Raw genomic sequence first — 17525 nt, 5'->3', positions numbered from 1 at the left:
ATAATGTATCCATGATGAATGCAATATATCCAGTGATAATGTGTGCAATGAATACAATGTATCCAGGGACCATGTGTGTTCTGAAGGCAGAGAAGGGAGGCTTGAAGATGCAGAGAGGTAAAGCAGAGACATGCTGGGTCACTGGAAGTCAGGAAAAGTCACTGTAATGATGAGCAAAAGACTAGAAGATGGAGCAAACGGTCTGGAGATAGAGGGATGGCTTCTAGGAGAGATTTGAACCAGGAATCTGTTTTATGCTTTCCAGAACAGCAAGTAAGACTACGGGAGTGAGGAAAAGACTAGGCTGGCCCTGGGGACTGACTGGATTAGGGCCTCCAAGCCCATAGTAAGGATGTTGGCTTATCAGGAGACTTGAAGGGTGAGTATAGCTTGGTAAGAGAGGAAGTCAGTTAATCTCTGCAGATCTGGAGGATATGGGGAAGAGCACAGAGAGGCTGAGAAAGATAAGCCAGTGAAGTGGGAAGAGTGCCAAGGGGATGGGAGAGATGAGGACAGGTGAAGCCAGAGAGAGTCAGTAGCATGTGTGATGTCACCAAGAAAAGGACAGGGAACTGGCCAACACAGGTGGCAAGCAGAAGTCTTGAGTATTTGCAACATGAGCCATGAATATAGAGATGAAAGACTGAGGAGGGAAAGCTTGGGAGAAATGGACCAAGTACGGGAGAAGAGAAGAGTACCTCTTTCATCCTCAGGCCTATCACAGGCTAGTGGACAAATGAGTCCTGGGACCCCAACCAGTAATGGCATGGGAACTGAACTTCCCCATAGGTGCCAGTCCCCAAAAGCTCCCAGTTGTCACCTCAGGGCTATTCTATGTCTCTTAGAGGTCACCTAGGGCAATTGACACAAAACGAATTTCCACTTTTAAAAGAATCTCAGAAAATAGGTCATTCTGCTTCTGTCGGAACAGCGTCTGAATCATTCTAGCAACGAGTGTCTCTCCCGTGGGTTTCTAATTGCAGAAGCTCCATAGCCCACCTCTGCACACGACTACACAGTGCAGCGTGCTCTGCAAGAAAGAGCTGCCTTCCGCTACTCTGCTTCCTCATTTAAAAAGAAGAAGAAGAAGACATATGGGAAATAGATCTAATTGATACCAACTCCTGGGAGCATCTGAGCCACAGCTCTTTTGTATCTCAGACCCTGGACAGAAGCTGGTACAGCCGCTGTCGTGTACACATTGAAGTTCTCACTGTTCCTTGTCTCTCCCAAAATGCACAGAGCTAGAAGTAGAGAAACACTCCACCAGCCGGGTTCCCTATAAAGAAGTGGGTCACTCACAGAACAGGCCAGCTGTAGCCTGTTGGTCTGTTTTTCTGATTGTCCTCAAGGCTGGTAGAGGGACAGGTACAGAGTTTGGGGGCTGCACAGTCACAAGGACAATACCCATGTGACCAGAAAGAGCTACTCTAGACTCTAGCAAGGAGGCTGCTTTTTCAGACATTTTGATCATGAGACCATCCCTACTATTGGCCAAGATTCTGCTAGCTACCTAGTCAGGAAAAGTGTGTGGAACCCAGTGGGTCATCTTCCCTATGAGGGATAAGGCTACCCTGACATGTCCTATATAGCACTCCTATACAGACACTTTGGGCTGGGCTTTGCCTTGCTCTCTCCTGCCTCACATTGCTTTGCAGGAAGTGCAAACCCTACTCAGGAGTAGGTAGAACAGTACTGACTCCTGTGTGCCAACCCAGCATCCTGCACCTCCCAGCTGGGAAGCAGCTCAGGCACCTACCCACCTCTACACCCACCTTCCTGAGGTTCTCACCACCCCGCCACACTTTATCAATCACTCTTCCTGCCACCCCTACCCAAAATGTCCACAGTGAGAGCTCGTGTCTAAAAAGATAGACACTGACAGCCTCACTCTGATTATGGAAAGCCATCCAGAGCTCCTGTGGTTTTGAGTTTGTGTCCAGCTCTCTTACAGGCCAACAAAAAAGCCATCCTGACCTTGGGCTGCCCTCTTCACTATTTCCTACACCCAAACTGATGCCATGATGAACCACCTATTAGCTTCTCCAACCAGGTTCACAACTCCAATAGCCCAGTCCTTCTTACCTTCCTGCTGAGCTGCACAGAGAGTTGGCCAACTGGTCTACCTCCCACCCTGGCCCTCTTCCAGACCATTCTTAATATCTTACTAGGATCAATATACATACATAATCTGTCTTCATCTTATCTATCTCATCCTGTCAAACCCTATCCTCTGTCCCCAGACTCACTGCTACCTCCTGACCCTCATAGACAACAAACTTTCCCCTACCTAAAAATGCTCACTAGTGCTGATCTCCTCTGGGATATTCTTTCCAAGAATACTATACCACTGATTCAGAGAGCATCAACCCTCTGAGTTGACTTCCAAGCCTTCTCCATGCCTTCATTCACATATTTTTTTATGGTCTCAGTGACACATCCCTATTAGAACATATGCTTCAGGAACTATCTACTCTGAAGCCAGAGCCATGGTCTTCACCATGCCCTCTTATCCCAGGAAAACAATGGAGCTTGGGTTCTAGAAGCTGTAGGAACTTAGTGAATGTGGTAAATAAAGGAAGGGTACCCATCTGACTTGTGTGCTCCCTGTGGCCTGGCCCCTATCTAACTCTTCCATGTCCGCAGCTCTGACAGTCATCAGCTCATCTATATACAACACACACATGTATGAGGAACAAGTAGCTGCCTCTCTACCTCCTACATTGATGCCTAGCACTTACTTCTATCTCTGGCTTGACAATCTATATTATTTCAATGGTCCCTCTTCCATGCTCTAAGCAACTATTGCTAGCCCAGTAACAGCATCAGGCAACTGCTGTATTGATGGATATAGGTGCATGGATGGATGGATGGATGAGAGATCAATGTTAAATGAGTGAGTGGGTAGGCAGACAGAAGGGTGGATGGACAAATATATTGAAAGAATGAAAAATAGATGGATAGACATATGAACAGATGGATGGATGGATGGATGGATGGATGGATGGATGGATGGATGGATGGACAGTTAGATTAATAATACATTCCTTGATAGGGCCTAAAGCTTTATGTATCCATTAGTTGTTAAAAATAGACCTGAGTTACTCCAATTCTCTCAATCAACCCCACATCTGAGAATGGGGACAGGGAGAAGACATGCCCATGTCCCTGTCTCCTATCTTATGTCTCCTGTCCCATCTCTTCTGTCCATGTCCCTGCACGCACAACTCTCATGGTGATGGGCTAGCTCTGCTCCAAACTATGGAACCAGAGCCTTCTTCCACAGTGTTTTTGATCCATTGCTCTTTGTTTTGATAGTTGTCTGATTTCTTTTATTTACATCAATTTCCTCTGGGGTCTGGTTTACTGGAGTCTCTAACTTTCATGCCTAGGTAGAAGAATGACTTATCTGTAAATCTTTTTTATTGAAAGTATATCATAAAGCAAATGTGCCTTCGCCTCCTTACGATGCCCTAAAATTGAAGGATTCTAGCTTTCTGTTGTTGCCTTTACCTTTCCTTTCAGTGAGGTATGGAGGGCTCAGAGCTCCACCCAGGACAATGGTTCTCAACTTTCCTAAGGCTAAAACCCTTGAATATAGCTCCTCGTGCTATGGTGACCTCAACCATAAAATTATTTTCTTTACTACTTCATAACTATATTTTTGCTACTATTGTGAATTATAGTGTAAATATCTATGTTTCCAGTGATCTTTGGAGGTGAAAGGGTTGATCAACCTCCAAAGGGTTGCAACCCATATATGGAGAACCACTGTCTCAGGTAGATCCCAAGGTCCATAGTCTCCTGCTAACCTACCTAGTCCATGGCAGTTTTCAGTGACACTCTTGGCAGTTACATTCCTGAAGTACAAGTCAAGCTGAGGACGTTTAGTTTGTAGCACCTACTCATACAGCTTAAACTGCAGGTCATTTCCCCTGCCTGCCTCTTCTGTTTGATTTCTGCAGATGCCTGTGGGAAAACCCCAAAACTTTCACTAGGAAAGCAAAATAGAAATAAGAGAGCACTTTTGGGGCTTAGGAGATAGTGCATTCAATGAAACAAGAGTCTCATAACCTATGTTTTAAAAAAAAAAAAAAAGCCAAGTGTTGTGATGCACACATGTAGTTCCAGGGCTAGAAAGAGAGGCAGGAGCATCCTGGGGACTCCCTGGCCAGCCATCCTATCTTAGCCAGTGAGAAACCCTATCTGGGAAGAAAGATGGCATGCAAATACCAACACTCAAACTTGTTCTCTGGCTTCCACACACACCTACACACACACACACACACACACACACACACACACACACACACACACGCATACACACAACAGCTGGTGTTTTATCAGAAAGGTTGGTTACTGAGTTGAGGCATCTTTAGATGAGGACTGCAGAAACACAAGAAAGCATCTTCCTTGGCTCCCCAGCCCTCGACATCCACAAGGACCAGAGTGCTGACAGAGGTAAACAGGAAATTGCTGCTTTATTTTGTCTCTGTGCACACCAGTCACTCTGCTCCTCTCAAAAGCATCTTGTCCTCAAATGTCTATTCACCTTTATAAATAGTATGCTTTGTTCTCCAATCATACAAGCAAAACATCCCATTACATTAAAAAAAAAAAAAAAACCAACTAACTATAGTAAATACAGAAAAGCACCAAGAAGACAGTTAAAATAGCTCACAACAGTCTCACCTGGAAGTTCAGTGAACATAGGAAAACAGTGGAAGTCTCGCTGGCATTTTGTTGTTGTTGACAGATGCAGGCTCCCATCTGAAGAGTCAGATCATGTGAGCACGTGATTTTATATCTGCTTTCTTCTCACCATCATGTCAATTTTTTTTCCAAGCCGACGATCTGGGAAAAGGTAGCCCAAAGACTTAATCCTATTTTGGTAGCCATAAAATCCATCCTAAAGACAGAAGAGTCAAAGATGTTACCAAATGCCAACAGCCCAGCTACCCCAAGCACCCAGACTTGCCAACAGGTAGCTCCTATGTACTGCTTTCTGGTTGTCTCCATGACAACTTGCCAATAGACAAGAGCAGGTGAGCCTAGGAGGGGAACTCCCTGCCCAGCTGGTTCTGCTTCCCATTGAGTGTGGGAAGAGCAGGTCCCTTCCTCTGCCACTTGTTTCTGTACCCACTGTCGGCATTGCCATGAACATGCCCTGCTCTTAAAATCTAAAATAAGCTTTAATTATATATTACCCTGGTGCTCTCCCTCATTCCTTGAGTGCACACGCACATGAATATACAAGTTCCCAAGTGAGCCCATTTCCCATGGGGAGGGGGAGGGTCTTCTCTTGGCCCTGTCATCTTTCGGTCCAGCTCTAGTCTCACTGGTCTCAAGCCTGCTGCTTTCAAGCATTGCTCAGCAGAATAGAGTTGCTCTTAGGTGGCAACGTACCAGTGTGTGATGTCAACTGTATTGCTTCTTCTCTATGTGGCCCTGGCCACGTTTTGTAAGCTCTCTGAGCCTCAGTTTCCTTGTCTGTAGCACAAGGAAGAGGGTAGATAGCCTGCTTGTGGGGTGACACCGGGGTCAATGGACACACACAGATCGCCATGAATTCATTAACCACTTAGGGGCTTTTAGTTTACTCTGCAGCCATCTCTCCTTTTTCCTCTGGCTGAGATCAAGGCTGAGTGCTCCTTCTTTGTACCCACGGACTCTTCATTAGGTGATTTTACTGCTTGGATAAAGTGGTGTCTTTAAATGCCAGAGCCAGAGTCTTTGGTGGAAAGGGCTGGTAAGCCAGATTTTGAAAGCAAACCATTGAACAGACTAGAAGCAAACATGACTCAGCTCCTGTGAACGTGCGCCCCTGGCTTGCCTCTGCAAAGCACAAAGACCTTCCATAAATAGTGTCTTCACTGAGACAGCGTGTAAAGCACCGATGAGACCCAACAGTTCCATCCTGAACCCACATTCCAGCCACTAAAAAACTAGGCGGGTGGAGGTGGGGAGAAAGAGGAGAGACAGGAGAGGGCACAAGTGCTTAGGAGTCTATGGGAGACCACGGAAGTTGAGAAAGGGGAGGGGAGAGGTGGGGAGAGGAAGGAAAAGGGAGGGGAAGGGGTGGGGAGTGAAGGAGAGAGGAAAAGAGAAAGGGATGGAGAGAGGAAAGGAAGGAAAAGGGAAGACAGAAAAAAGGAAGATGAAAGGGGGGAGGAGAGGTTGGCTGGAGGGAAAGAGGGGGGAAAGAAAGAAGAGAGAGAGAGAGAGAGCAGGCGCGTGAGTTAGTCAGCAATGAATTAGGTCACTGGTGTCCTGCTTGGCCAGAGCTACAGATCTTGGGTCCAGCAGAAGCATCTCTTTGGAGACTGCCGCAGACCAGCATCAGCAACAGGGCTGGGGTTGGCGCTCCCTGTTAGCCTGGAGCTGACACAAAGCCGCAAGGTACTGTGCACAGCTCGGGCTAGCCAGCTGGGCTGCTGTTCCCGTGCTGCCTGCACCTTTAAATTCCCAAGCAGCATACCCTGCTGCTGTGAGCACTTGTTCTCATTTCTCCCTTTCTTTTTTTTTTCCAAGAGAATGACTAGAGATAGAAAACCCATATAGTCAAATTACTGTCGGAAGGTTTTACTTAAAAAGAAAAAAAATTAGCTGCAGTTAAAGATAAACATGGTTTCTCTGAATCTGAGCTCTCTCATCAAATCAGACAAGACCTAGTCCCGTTCCTTTTTAAAGATTCCAATGAGCATCTACCACCAGTGATCATCTGACGTGTTACCCTGTGCAGAGCTGAGCCGCCCACGGCACTGCCAGGAGCTGGTTCATTCAGAAGGACATTGCTCTCAGCGTCAGAGTGCGTAAAGTCTGTCCAGACCCTAGACTCTGACTGAGGGAAGGAGTCAGTGCCCCACCCCAAAAACACCCTGCCCTCCAGAGGGGCAGACTGAAAAGCAGCCTCAACACAGACTAGGTTCTCCTATGACAGAGCCCACAAAGGGTGCACCCTCATGTCCTCATTTAAAATGTGATCCAGAATGGGGGTGGAGCTTCCCCCAGAGTCACACAGCAAGTGAGTGGGAGAGCCAGAATGAGTTCTTAGATTCCCTATCCAGAGATCTTTGCTCTGTGTCGAGAATGGATTCGAGGGTCTGGGAAGATGGTGTAGCAATTGAGAGCATCTGTACTTTCCAATCCTCACAGACATGGTGGCTCACACAATCCCAGTCTAGTGTGCTTGGTGACCTCCAGTCCAGTGAAAGACCCTGTCTCAAAGAAAAATGGTGGTAATGCCTGAGAAATGACACACAAGGCTGACCTCTGACCCCTCCACACACATGTGTACACACAATGTCAGACATGAGCTTGAGTTTTGAAATTCACTGCTGACCTGTTCCTGAGCAGGTGCCAAGCCCGGTGGCACTGTGAGATTCCTTGTACTGCATCCCAGAACCCTAGCAGGGACCCTCGGCTTAGTCAAGCCACTGCTGCCTCCCGAGTACCATGCTCTCTGGGGTGGGGTTTCTGAATGGCTTCCCAGCCATCTTAAGGGGAGCTGGTAAACTGTTTCCAAAGCCCCAGCAGGACTGGCCAGATGAAGAGATGGCTGGGAACCAAAGTAGAGAGGTGAGGAGAGGCAGTTCCTAGTGGCCTTCCCTGCAGGCCCTTTACTCAGCCTCCAGCTGCATGGCTGAGGGCCAGAAGCTAGCCTTACCTGTAGAAAGGAGTGTCGTTCCTCATCCCTCCCATGGGTTTACTATGGGGCCTGGAAGATTCGTGGATGAAGGAGCGCACCTGAAACACACAGATAACAGGGTTGTCACAGTGGGGGATCTTGACGTTTAAGGCATGCCTTAGCATGCCTCTTGGCTTCACCTCTTACACAGACTCACAACATCCACAGCCGCCACACCCTTCAAGATGACTCCAGAACTGTCTAGAGTTTCAGGTTCTAATTGCATTCCAGCTATACGCCATCCCTGGACGTATTCTGCCTCTCATAGCCACCTGTCAAGGGCAGGTGCTCCCACACGGCTGGGCTTTTCTCATATTTAGATCCATTCATCCGGTGGATTCCCAGTGCTGACCCTTGACCCCCTACACACAAAGCTAGGGGCTTGAGGAGCTCCCATGTCGGGGTCATCAAACCCCAACAACCCAAATCTATGAGCTGGAAGACCCTCAGAGGACAATGAGACCAGCTCTACGCTGGAAGCCTATGGAAGTCAAGAAGGTTGCCCAGATTTTCTAGGACCCCTCACCTGACAGAGAACTCTAATTTGGTTCACTGAGAGGAACCATAAGATGTTTGCACAGTGACTGGCCCACTAACGCTTCTGTGGAGGGATCTAATAGCAGCTGTGACTTTGGGGGACCATCACCAGCCAGCCTGCTTCTGTCAGATGGGGGCGAGGTAGATGGCTTGGGGCTCAGTGTCAGAGCAGGGTAGCAAAACAGACCTAAAAGATGTCCACCCCTCCCCCACCACAGAATTCCAGAGTCAAACCCACCCTATGACTAGATGTGTTTTCTCTCCCACGCCCACCCATAAACATGGGTGTTGGCAAACGTGGCTGAAGTGTCCTTTGAGATCCACTAACTCAGCAGTTTTCTAGGGCCATCAGCTTTTGGAAACTTGTTAGACATGATCCAGTCTTGACCTTCTGAGTCAGAAACTCCAAGGTTGGCCCCTCATCCCAACTTCTCAAGCCCTCTGTGAACTCACACGGAGATCTGCCCATTCCACGGGTTGTACCATACCTAGAACACGCCTAGTACGTGTCCATACTAAGACACAGAAAATGTTGCCTGGACAAACAAACTGCTTCCGAATCCTGCTCCCCCACTGATGAGTTGAGCAACCCAGGGCAGGGTACTTAACCTCTCTGTGCCTCTGAGTCTTCCTCTGCCAAGGGAGACAGGAACCTTATGGGCTTTGCAGTTGTGCCTGGAGGGCTGCACCAGAGCGCAGGCCTACCAGTGTTGAACAGATCGAGCGCCAGACAGTGAGTGCTCGGTGAATGTCACCTGCTGTCTAATTGTTGTTGCGGCTGGCAAGTACACAAGCCACCATGTGTGCTTGACATGACTTACAGGCAAATCATCCTTAAGCAGTGTCTGACATGGCGGAAGCTCCAGGTGCCTTTCAAATTCGGGTCCAGTCAAGAATCTCTTCCTGAGCACCTACTGGGGGCCAGCACTGCTTGGTTCTGTGACACCCAGATAAATCGAACACTCTCAGAGGAGACTTGTAGGGTAAAGGCTGAGGAAGGCCTGTGTCCTACAACCTTTGTGTGGCACACACAGGAAGCTGCTGCTCTGGGGACACTTGCTCATGTAACACACACATACACACACACACACACACACACACACACAAACACTATTCAATTTGGGGCTGTATTACAGAGTCAAGACAGATGTTTGAATAGAAAATCACTTTGTTCTCTTGACTTTTTTGATGTGTTTCACTCAATAATTAAAGATGACTACACGCAGGAGCCTCACACCGAATCCCAAACAGGTCATCTCTGACCTCAGCTTGCTCCCATCACATGAGGTATAAAAGTCTTTTATAAACAAAATACAGACCAGAATAGTGAGGTATGGATGGATTTTAGAGCCAACAGGTGGGAAAAGGCTGCCTAGATGAAGGTCACAGCCATTCCAGCTATCTAGATGAAGAAAGGGCTATAAAGTTGGGTCTGCCATCCTTCCAGAGCCCAGTGGTCTCAGGCCACAGAATGGAGATTCTTGAGCTATGCAGATACAGCCCAGCCCTGTCAGTGAGCATGTGTTCAATACTTTTCTCCTGTGCGGACACACATTCTCACCAGGGGAGCTCACAGATGAGCAAAAGGAGATGTGTATGGCTGGTTCCCTCAGCCTCCATGATGGAAGGAGTAGAGGCTTATGGGTCCCCTCTTCTCCCTGAGGTTCCATATGCAATTAATGGTTGAAGGGAGAGGGAAAGAGAGGGGGAGGGACAGAGGGAAGGAGGGAGTTAGCACCATGGTTATGGAACTAGTGAAAGGCTGGTGGACAGAGGCTATCACCCCTATTGGCTGAAATGCACTTGGGGCTTTTGTGTCTTGTGTCACCCATTTGTCTGTGGCCTGCTGTGAGCTGGAACTGACTGCACTGAGCCCCAGCCCGAGCTGCAGGGAACAAGACACCGAACTCTGGAGGCAGAGCTTCTTCTTCTCCAGCCTCCCTTGTCCTGTCCCATCTCGCCATTAGTGCTAGGCGATCAAGGGTGTGGCACCCAGAACGTTGACTCGGATTACCTCCTGTCTTCCTCTAAGTCTAGAGGAATGCCTGCATTGGATTGGGGACCACATGAGTTCTGTTCACAGTGCAGCCCCATCACCTGACCAGGTGCTTTTTAGCAACCTGGGGGATGCTGCTGGCATCAGCAAAGTGATCTTTGAAAGGCCCCATATTGGGTGAAAGGGGTACAATGATACATTTGCCCAGGATGTGACAACAGTGACATTTGTCAACTTTCACCCCAGTTTCAGCCTGTAAAAATTACATCAGCAGCATCCGGGTGACAAGACATTGCAGTCAGTGGAAGAGGGTTTCACTAGTGGGCAGCTGTGGGAGACAGTGGGGCTAACAGTCTTGGGGATGATGGAAGTGTGAGCTTGGAGGGAACCACCCCGGAGGAAAGCTTGTATCAGATGAACAGGAAGGCACCAGTCAGGACATCCAGAGGGTGAGCAGAAGGAAGTGGGAGCAAGGCTATGAAGAAGCACAGAGGAAATGCCAGAGGCAGGAGAGAGAAGGGTGGACTCTGGGGCTCAGAGCAGCTTGTGGCTTCATTGTATAATGGTTAACACTCTAACTCTGAAGAGCAAAGTGATGTGCAGGCTGTGATAGATGCTGAGGGGGTTAGCAAACTGTCCTGGAGGAATCAGGGTGGCCGCTGGGGGTGGGGGGGCAGGTCAGTAGCTCAGAGGTCCCCTTCTGTGATTTATGACTGCTGTGGGCATGGGGAAGGTTGGCTGGGGGCGAGAAGCCGCTACAGCAGTGTAAAGAAAGCTCACATGGTCTGGACCACAGTGTGGTACATGCAGGGTGTGCTGAAGACCTGGGAGCAGAGGAAGCAGGGCCAATGAGGTGGAAACCAAGGGCAACTCCCAGGTCTGCAGACTGGGAAACAGGCCAGATGGAGGTGGGGCTTGTTCAGAAAGCCAATAGGATGCAGACCCACAGAGAAACAGATACACCTGCAAGGTGCTATGGGAGACAGTTACAGCTCCATGAGATCAGAGGGAAGTCCTGTCTGTGTTGGACATACTAATGGCAGGGGAGGGAGGAGGGAAAAGGGAAGGAGGGAGGAGGGAGAAGGAGAAAAGTTATGAAAACAGAAGGAGATCTAGTTGGGGAAGGGAGGAGGGAAAAGGAGAAAAGTTATGAAAAGAGAAGGAGATCTAGTTGGGGACTAAGAAAGGATAAACAAGAGTAAGAGGGAACAAAAGAAGGAACAGGGTTGGGGTAATATGACCATGATACATTATGTACATGTATGAAGATGGCATCATGATATTATGTATATTTAAAATACATGAATAATAAAAAAACTTTTAAAAAAATAGGTACAGAGAGGTTAAGTAATTCATTCAAGGCCACACAGCCAATGAGCATTACTGCTGGAGTTGCAATCTGCAGAACCTTACTCCAACATCTGTGCTCCCAAATGTGCCACTCTATTACAAGACAAGTGACCTGACAGATAGGAACAGAAGTGACTTTCTACATGGCAACTTTATTTGAAAGAAAAAGAAAGAAGCCATAGGTTCCTTTTTTTTTTTTTTTTTTTTTTTTTGAAATGCATCTGGTAAAAGGATCCTGTCCCCACTGCAAGACCTACTATAGAGTATGGCTTTGCTGTCCCCTAGGTGAGAGTCATTCCATTGCGTCCCAGAGGACATGCTGTCCTAAGCCCTTGTGGCAGTCAAGGGATGCTTCACAGAGCCACCCCACTGCAGATTGGAAAGAGCAATGTTGAACGTGCAATTACAGGCTCCACTGGCCAGCTCAGCCTAAATCCCAGGGAAGTCACAAAGGCAGGACTTTCCATTAGCTGTCCTCTGACCCTGAAGCCTGGGCACTGTGGCAGAGCATACCCTGATGTTTCTACGTGAACATAATCTCTTAGAAATCCACATAGGCAAAAACTGCAAAGGGCTGTCCAATCCCAAACAAGCAAGCCACTTCGGTGCGAAAGTGTATCTTTGTATTCATGCAAACCATTGAGGCCAATGACAACATTTAATTCAGTGTGCCTGGCTGCCACACAAGGGTGTGTACACCCAACTCTTGGGTAGACAATCCTCACTCAGGTTGAAATCTCCTTAGGAAAACTGAAGTTAGAATCAGAGAGAGCTCTTTGGTAACGTACCTCCAGGCCAAGCACAAACCAGCGCCCAGGCTCCAGAACCCACATAGAAACCGGGGCATCCCGGTGAAGGGTTAAAATCTCAGTACTGAGGGAGGGGGCTGAGACAGACAGGTCCCTGGGCCATGCTTGCCAGACAGCTTAGCTTGCTTGATGAGCTCCAGATAGTGAGAGATCCTTTCTCACAAAACAAAGTAAGATGGTGCCTGAGAAACAACACCTGATGTTGTCCTCTGGCTTCTACACATGGGTGCACATATGTGCAGGTACACCCTTACATACACAATCAATAACATGTACACACACACACACACACACACACACACACACACACACACATATATATATATATATATATGTCTCTCTCTATATATATATATATATAGAGAGAGAGAGAGAGAGAGAGAGAGAGAGAGAGAGAGGAGGGAGCAAACTTCTCTCTTGCAGTCTGTGTTAATGAAAAGTCAGACTCAAAGATGGCTCAGTGTGCACTGCTCACGCAGTGATCCCAAATGTGGTTCCCAGCACCCACACTGGGTGCTCACAATCACCTATGGCTCCAGCTCAGGGGACCCCACCTCTTCTGGCTTCCATGAATACTGTCCTCACGTGCACATGCCCACAGACAGACACACACTTACATACTTACATATAACTAAGAAAACAAACCAAACAACAATTCTACTTAAAGAAAAGTTGGACTTGAAATATAGCATGTTCTCTCATCTCACAAACCTGGACTTTGGTTTGCAACCACAGAAGAAGTGTCATGGAGAAAGGAGTGCACTTCCTTGCTTTTTACCAATTCATGAGTCTAATTATGGACCTGATGGGCCACCATCCGTGAAGGGCACATGACTCTGTGAGGGTCTTGAATGAAAACACAGGCCCAGAAACAGCACCAGCAGGGAGCAAATCCCAAAGCCACTCCAAGCCAGCAGCATCCTCCACTAATCCTGTCAGTGCCTAGCATTTGAATTCTGGTAGGGCTGTGACCCTGAATCTCTCTGGAATTTTGTTTATATTTATATATGTTACAATTGTATAAGAGCTGGGAGCATAAGGGTGAGGAATTCTTCGCACACAGTCTTGACTCTGCATTTTAGGCATCAGAAAATGTCAGCCTTCGGAGCCAAAAGGATTTGTCTCCACTTAATACACACATACACACACACACACACACACCACTGTTGCATGAAAAAGAAATCCACGCCATGTCAGCAGTATACTGGCTGGCCGGCCAGTCAGGCACCGGTGGGCAGGCTAACCTGTTCTCATCTTTTCAGACTCTCTGACCTGGAGATACAAAATCTCCACCCAACTTGCTAAGTTCTCATGGTGGGTTGCTGCCACACCAGTCCCACGCTTCCAAATTCCCACGGCCTTTTGGGGTGCACCCTCAACCCATGCTTTTCCTTCATAGCTTTCTCTCTGGAACCCAGTTGGGTCGCCACATGAAGGAAACGAAAACACCACACAAACTTAGTTTAGAATTAACATGTAACACAATCGTTGGGCGCAGCAACTCACATCCTAATTTGTAAGCCATTCTAAATTAAATCCTCCTGTAGAGGATCCCAGTGGATCCGCCACCTGAAACGGGGCCTTTGCAAGCTACGTTTTGGCCTCCTTATCTCCCGTCCATCAGCCAACTCTCTTCTCCTGCTTCCTCCTCTTCCTTTCTCCAACCGGAAGTTCCGCCTACTCCTCGTCCAGTGATTGGTTCCCTGAAATCTTTATTCATTAGGGGAAGGTTCTTCCACACACCACAGACACACACACACACAGCCACCACATGGGCATACACACATGTACACACACACTGCTCCACACTGAGAATCTAATGCAGAGGACACACTATGAATTGGGGCCCCGGCACAGTGGAGTATATGCCCCACCTCTGGTACCTCCATGCTGTGTGGTCTTGGGTCATCCCTTCTCCATACTGGACCTTGTTTTCCTCATTTGGATAGGGGAGACAACCTGGCCTCACACACTGACTGTGTGGAGTTGACAAGGTCTTTTTGGGAGTAGAGAGAGGACTCAGTGGTTAAGACACAAGTTCGAGTCCCAGCACCCAGAGGGTGGCTTACAACCATCTGCAATGGTCCCAGGGAATCTGATGCCCTCTTCTGGCATCCTCAGGCACTGTGCACACATGGTGCACAGACATACATGCAGGCAAAACACTCATGCACATGCAATAAATAACAAATACAATTTTTAAGAAAATATTTTTGCTGGGCTGTAGTGATGCATGCCTTTAAGCCTAGTACTCAGGAGGCAGAGGCAAGAAGATCTCTGTGAGTTTGAGGCTAGCCTGGTCTACAGAGCAAGTTCCAGGACAGCCAAGGCTGCAGAGAAACACTGTCTTTAAAAGGGGGGATGGGGAGACATGAAAGGTCTGGGCATCACTGGATACCCATTCCCACCCCTTTCTCTCATGCACACTGCACGTCCCTGTGTTCTCTCCTTCCTCTCAAGGGCAGGGCGCAGGCCTCACTATGCATCAGGAACTTCTTCCTCAGTCTATTTTTTTTCCCTCTCTGGTCTGTTGGGCCTGGGGTTGAACAGGCCTGCCTGTGTGTTGCCAGCAGAAAAGGAAGAGTTGGAGGGCCCCTCAGTCCCTTCAGCAGCCACCTGTCTCTAGGAAGGGAGGAGCCAGTCTTTGGTAAGAAGGCAGCAGGATGTCCTGGCAGCCGGTTGGGGCAGCCACTGCAGCCAGGCTGTGACACAGGAGCAGCTGTCTCTGAGGGCCCCCACAGGCACACTTGGCCACTTGCCTCTGGGCTTCACCCAGTTCCGATCCAGCTGAAGACATGGCCATATGGCAGATGCTCCTAAGCTGGGAAGAAAGGGAAGGTCAGTTCCATCATGACTCAGGGGGGCAAAGTATACAGGGAAAAGACTGGCAGTGTCTGGGACCCAGCATCCTGGAACCTATCCTAGAGTCACTGGTGGCACCGGCACACCACTCACAACTCCCTTGCCATCCCTTCCTGCCTTGTCCTCCACCTCCACCTCAGATGACGTGTGGCCACACAAAATCAGATAGTCAGTCACTGCCTGCTTATTGATCAGCTACTATGGCCAGGCGGACCTCGCCCAACCCTAGTTCATACTCAGCGAGCAGCCTCTTGGGGTGAGACCGATAGCAGCCATTACCAGCTCCTAGAACATGGCAGGTGCTGGACATAAATGGTCTCAATGAATCTTCCTTGCCCAAATTCCTCAAAAGCAGGAGCAATTACCCCACTCTACAGACAAGCACACAGTCCCGGAGAATCAAAGCACGGCAGTGACGGTGATGGTGTCCACGTTCAGTCCGTATGTTACGTCACCCCACGGCTGGCTATTCCATCATGTGAGGCTGCCTAACAAAGTCCCAGTGAGCAAGCGGAATACCAAGGTCTTGCTGAACACTTACTAGCTGCAGGGAACAGGGATTTTTCTGTGATTTCTTCCTTTCATCTTCTAAGCAAAACTATGAGGTCAGTAGGTTGACACGTCCTTTTCAGATGAGGAAGCTGAGCTGAAACCCAAGAAGCTTTGGAAGCAGGCTCACGGTGAACTAGCTGTCACGGGACAAAGCCAAGATGGTACCAAGTCCTCGGGCCTCCAGAACTGGGTGTGTGCTCTGCCCATGAGCAAAGAGCCAGGTTCTAACATCGCTGGAATGACTAGAAACAGGCTGCTGTCACCATTCCACCCTCCATGGGCTAGCAGGCATGGAGCACCTACCCAGCTTCCACCCTGTGCTTAGCTCTGAAGTGGAGTTTTTGAAAGCTAGCATCTGTCCTAGTCCCTAAGGGATGCCCCACTGTCTAGGGAGATACGCTATAAAGTGTACCAAATAGACCAGTGTTCTGCAAGTTGGGGATATGAAGAAGCGACGAGCTTCCTGGCCCCCCGTGTCCTCTGTTGAGCAAGTCCCTAGGTACCTCTGAGGTTCCCAGTGCAATATGGATTCTTCAGGAAGGATCTGTTGGTGACAGCCTATTTACACCTCACTGGGAGGCTTTCCTTTCTTCTTCAATGACTCTGCCTCCCCCCTCTGACTCCCTCTCCACTCTCTCCTGAGCACCCGGCATGCCCAGTGCCAAACACAATACTTGAGCTGGGTGCCCCAGCCCCTAGGTGGGGCCCAGTGGACAGCGAGGGAAGCTTGCATACCACTCTCACAGCACCCATGTCCTCTGGCATACCACATGACACAAAGCAGAGGACTCTCACAAACTCGTGGAACTCCAGACAGGGCGGAGGCTGTTTCCCTCCATCTTTACGGAAGTCCCCTCGCGTGCTGGCAGCAGGGCACCTCCTCATAGTGACAGTGGAATGGCTGGCCACTCCAGAGTGCCTATCAATTCCCCATTGGTCCAAAGACTGTATAAAAACCCTTGCTGCTAGCAACACAGTGGATCTGCATCTCAGTGCTGGTCTCCAGAGTTTCCCGAGTTGGTGACTCCGTCTCCCTCACCCCAACCTGGATCCCGGTTCCCACACTTGACACATTATAGAGACTGAATGTGTACAATAGATGAATAATTACTTGGTTGGGGGATGCTTTGAAGAGTGTAGAAGGTCGGGAGTCGATGAGAAGTACCAGGACAGTTGGGCCAGGTGAAGCAAATGTACCAAACAAGAGAGCAGAGAGCGGGGTGGTGCTGGGGCAGCTGGGTATCTCCATGGAGACACGATGAGCCTCAATCCCTGCCTCACACTGTACAGAAAAAGTCAACTTGGATAGATCACAGACATCAACAAGAAAGGGCAAACCGCCAAAGTTTATCTAGACCCCTGCTAGCCAGACTCTCTCAGTCCCCTGTGTCCTACAGTCTTACAGGGAGACACATTCGCCAAATTAAGGGGAGATGGTAGAATCCAGTAAATTGCCAGCCCCAGAGAATCTCACGTAGCCTTCCCGGGATAATCTCAACTGAGAAAGACAGATATTTAACCTAGTCTTTTTTTTTTTTTTTTGGTTTTTTCGAGACAGGGTTTCTCTGTGTAGCCCTGGCTGTCCTGGCACTCACTTTGTAGACCAGGCTGGCCTCGAACTCAGAAATCCACCTGCCTCTGCCTCCCGAGTGCTGGGATTAAAGGCGTGCGCCACCACGCCCGGCGTTATTTAACCTAGTCTTATCTAAAACCCAGCTGCCTGGGAAAGGCA

The 17525-nt window shown here is 48.7% G+C and overlaps 1 protein-coding gene and 1 long non-coding RNA gene across 3 annotated transcripts in view; one reads left to right on the top strand and one right to left on the bottom strand.

Moving 5' to 3' along the window:
- The window catches only part of Cacng2 (calcium channel, voltage-dependent, gamma subunit 2), a 128302-nt gene that overhangs the window by 68345 nt on the left and 42432 nt on the right, over positions 1 to 17525 (top strand). The gene's annotated exons all lie outside the window — the stretch shown is intronic.
- The window catches only part of Gm46520, a 39702-nt gene that overhangs the window by 222 nt on the left and 21955 nt on the right, over positions 1 to 17525 (bottom strand). Inside the window, exons 2-3 of the long non-coding RNA XR_003951457.1 lie at positions 7667 to 7746; positions 4693 to 4854 (exon numbers count right to left, since the gene is read on the bottom strand). This is a non-coding gene — a long non-coding RNA (predicted gene, 46520). The remainder of the gene's footprint in view (positions 1 to 4692; positions 4855 to 7666; positions 7747 to 17525) is intronic.

The sequence above is a fragment of the Mus musculus genome, chromosome 15 (genome assembly GCF_000001635.26).
Source record: "Mus musculus strain C57BL/6J chromosome 15, GRCm38.p6 C57BL/6J".
NCBI classification, from domain to species: domain Eukaryota; kingdom Metazoa; phylum Chordata; class Mammalia; order Rodentia; family Muridae; genus Mus; species Mus musculus.
The sequence above is the reverse complement of the archived record's forward strand: the minus strand, read 5'-3'. Positions and strand labels throughout refer to the sequence as shown.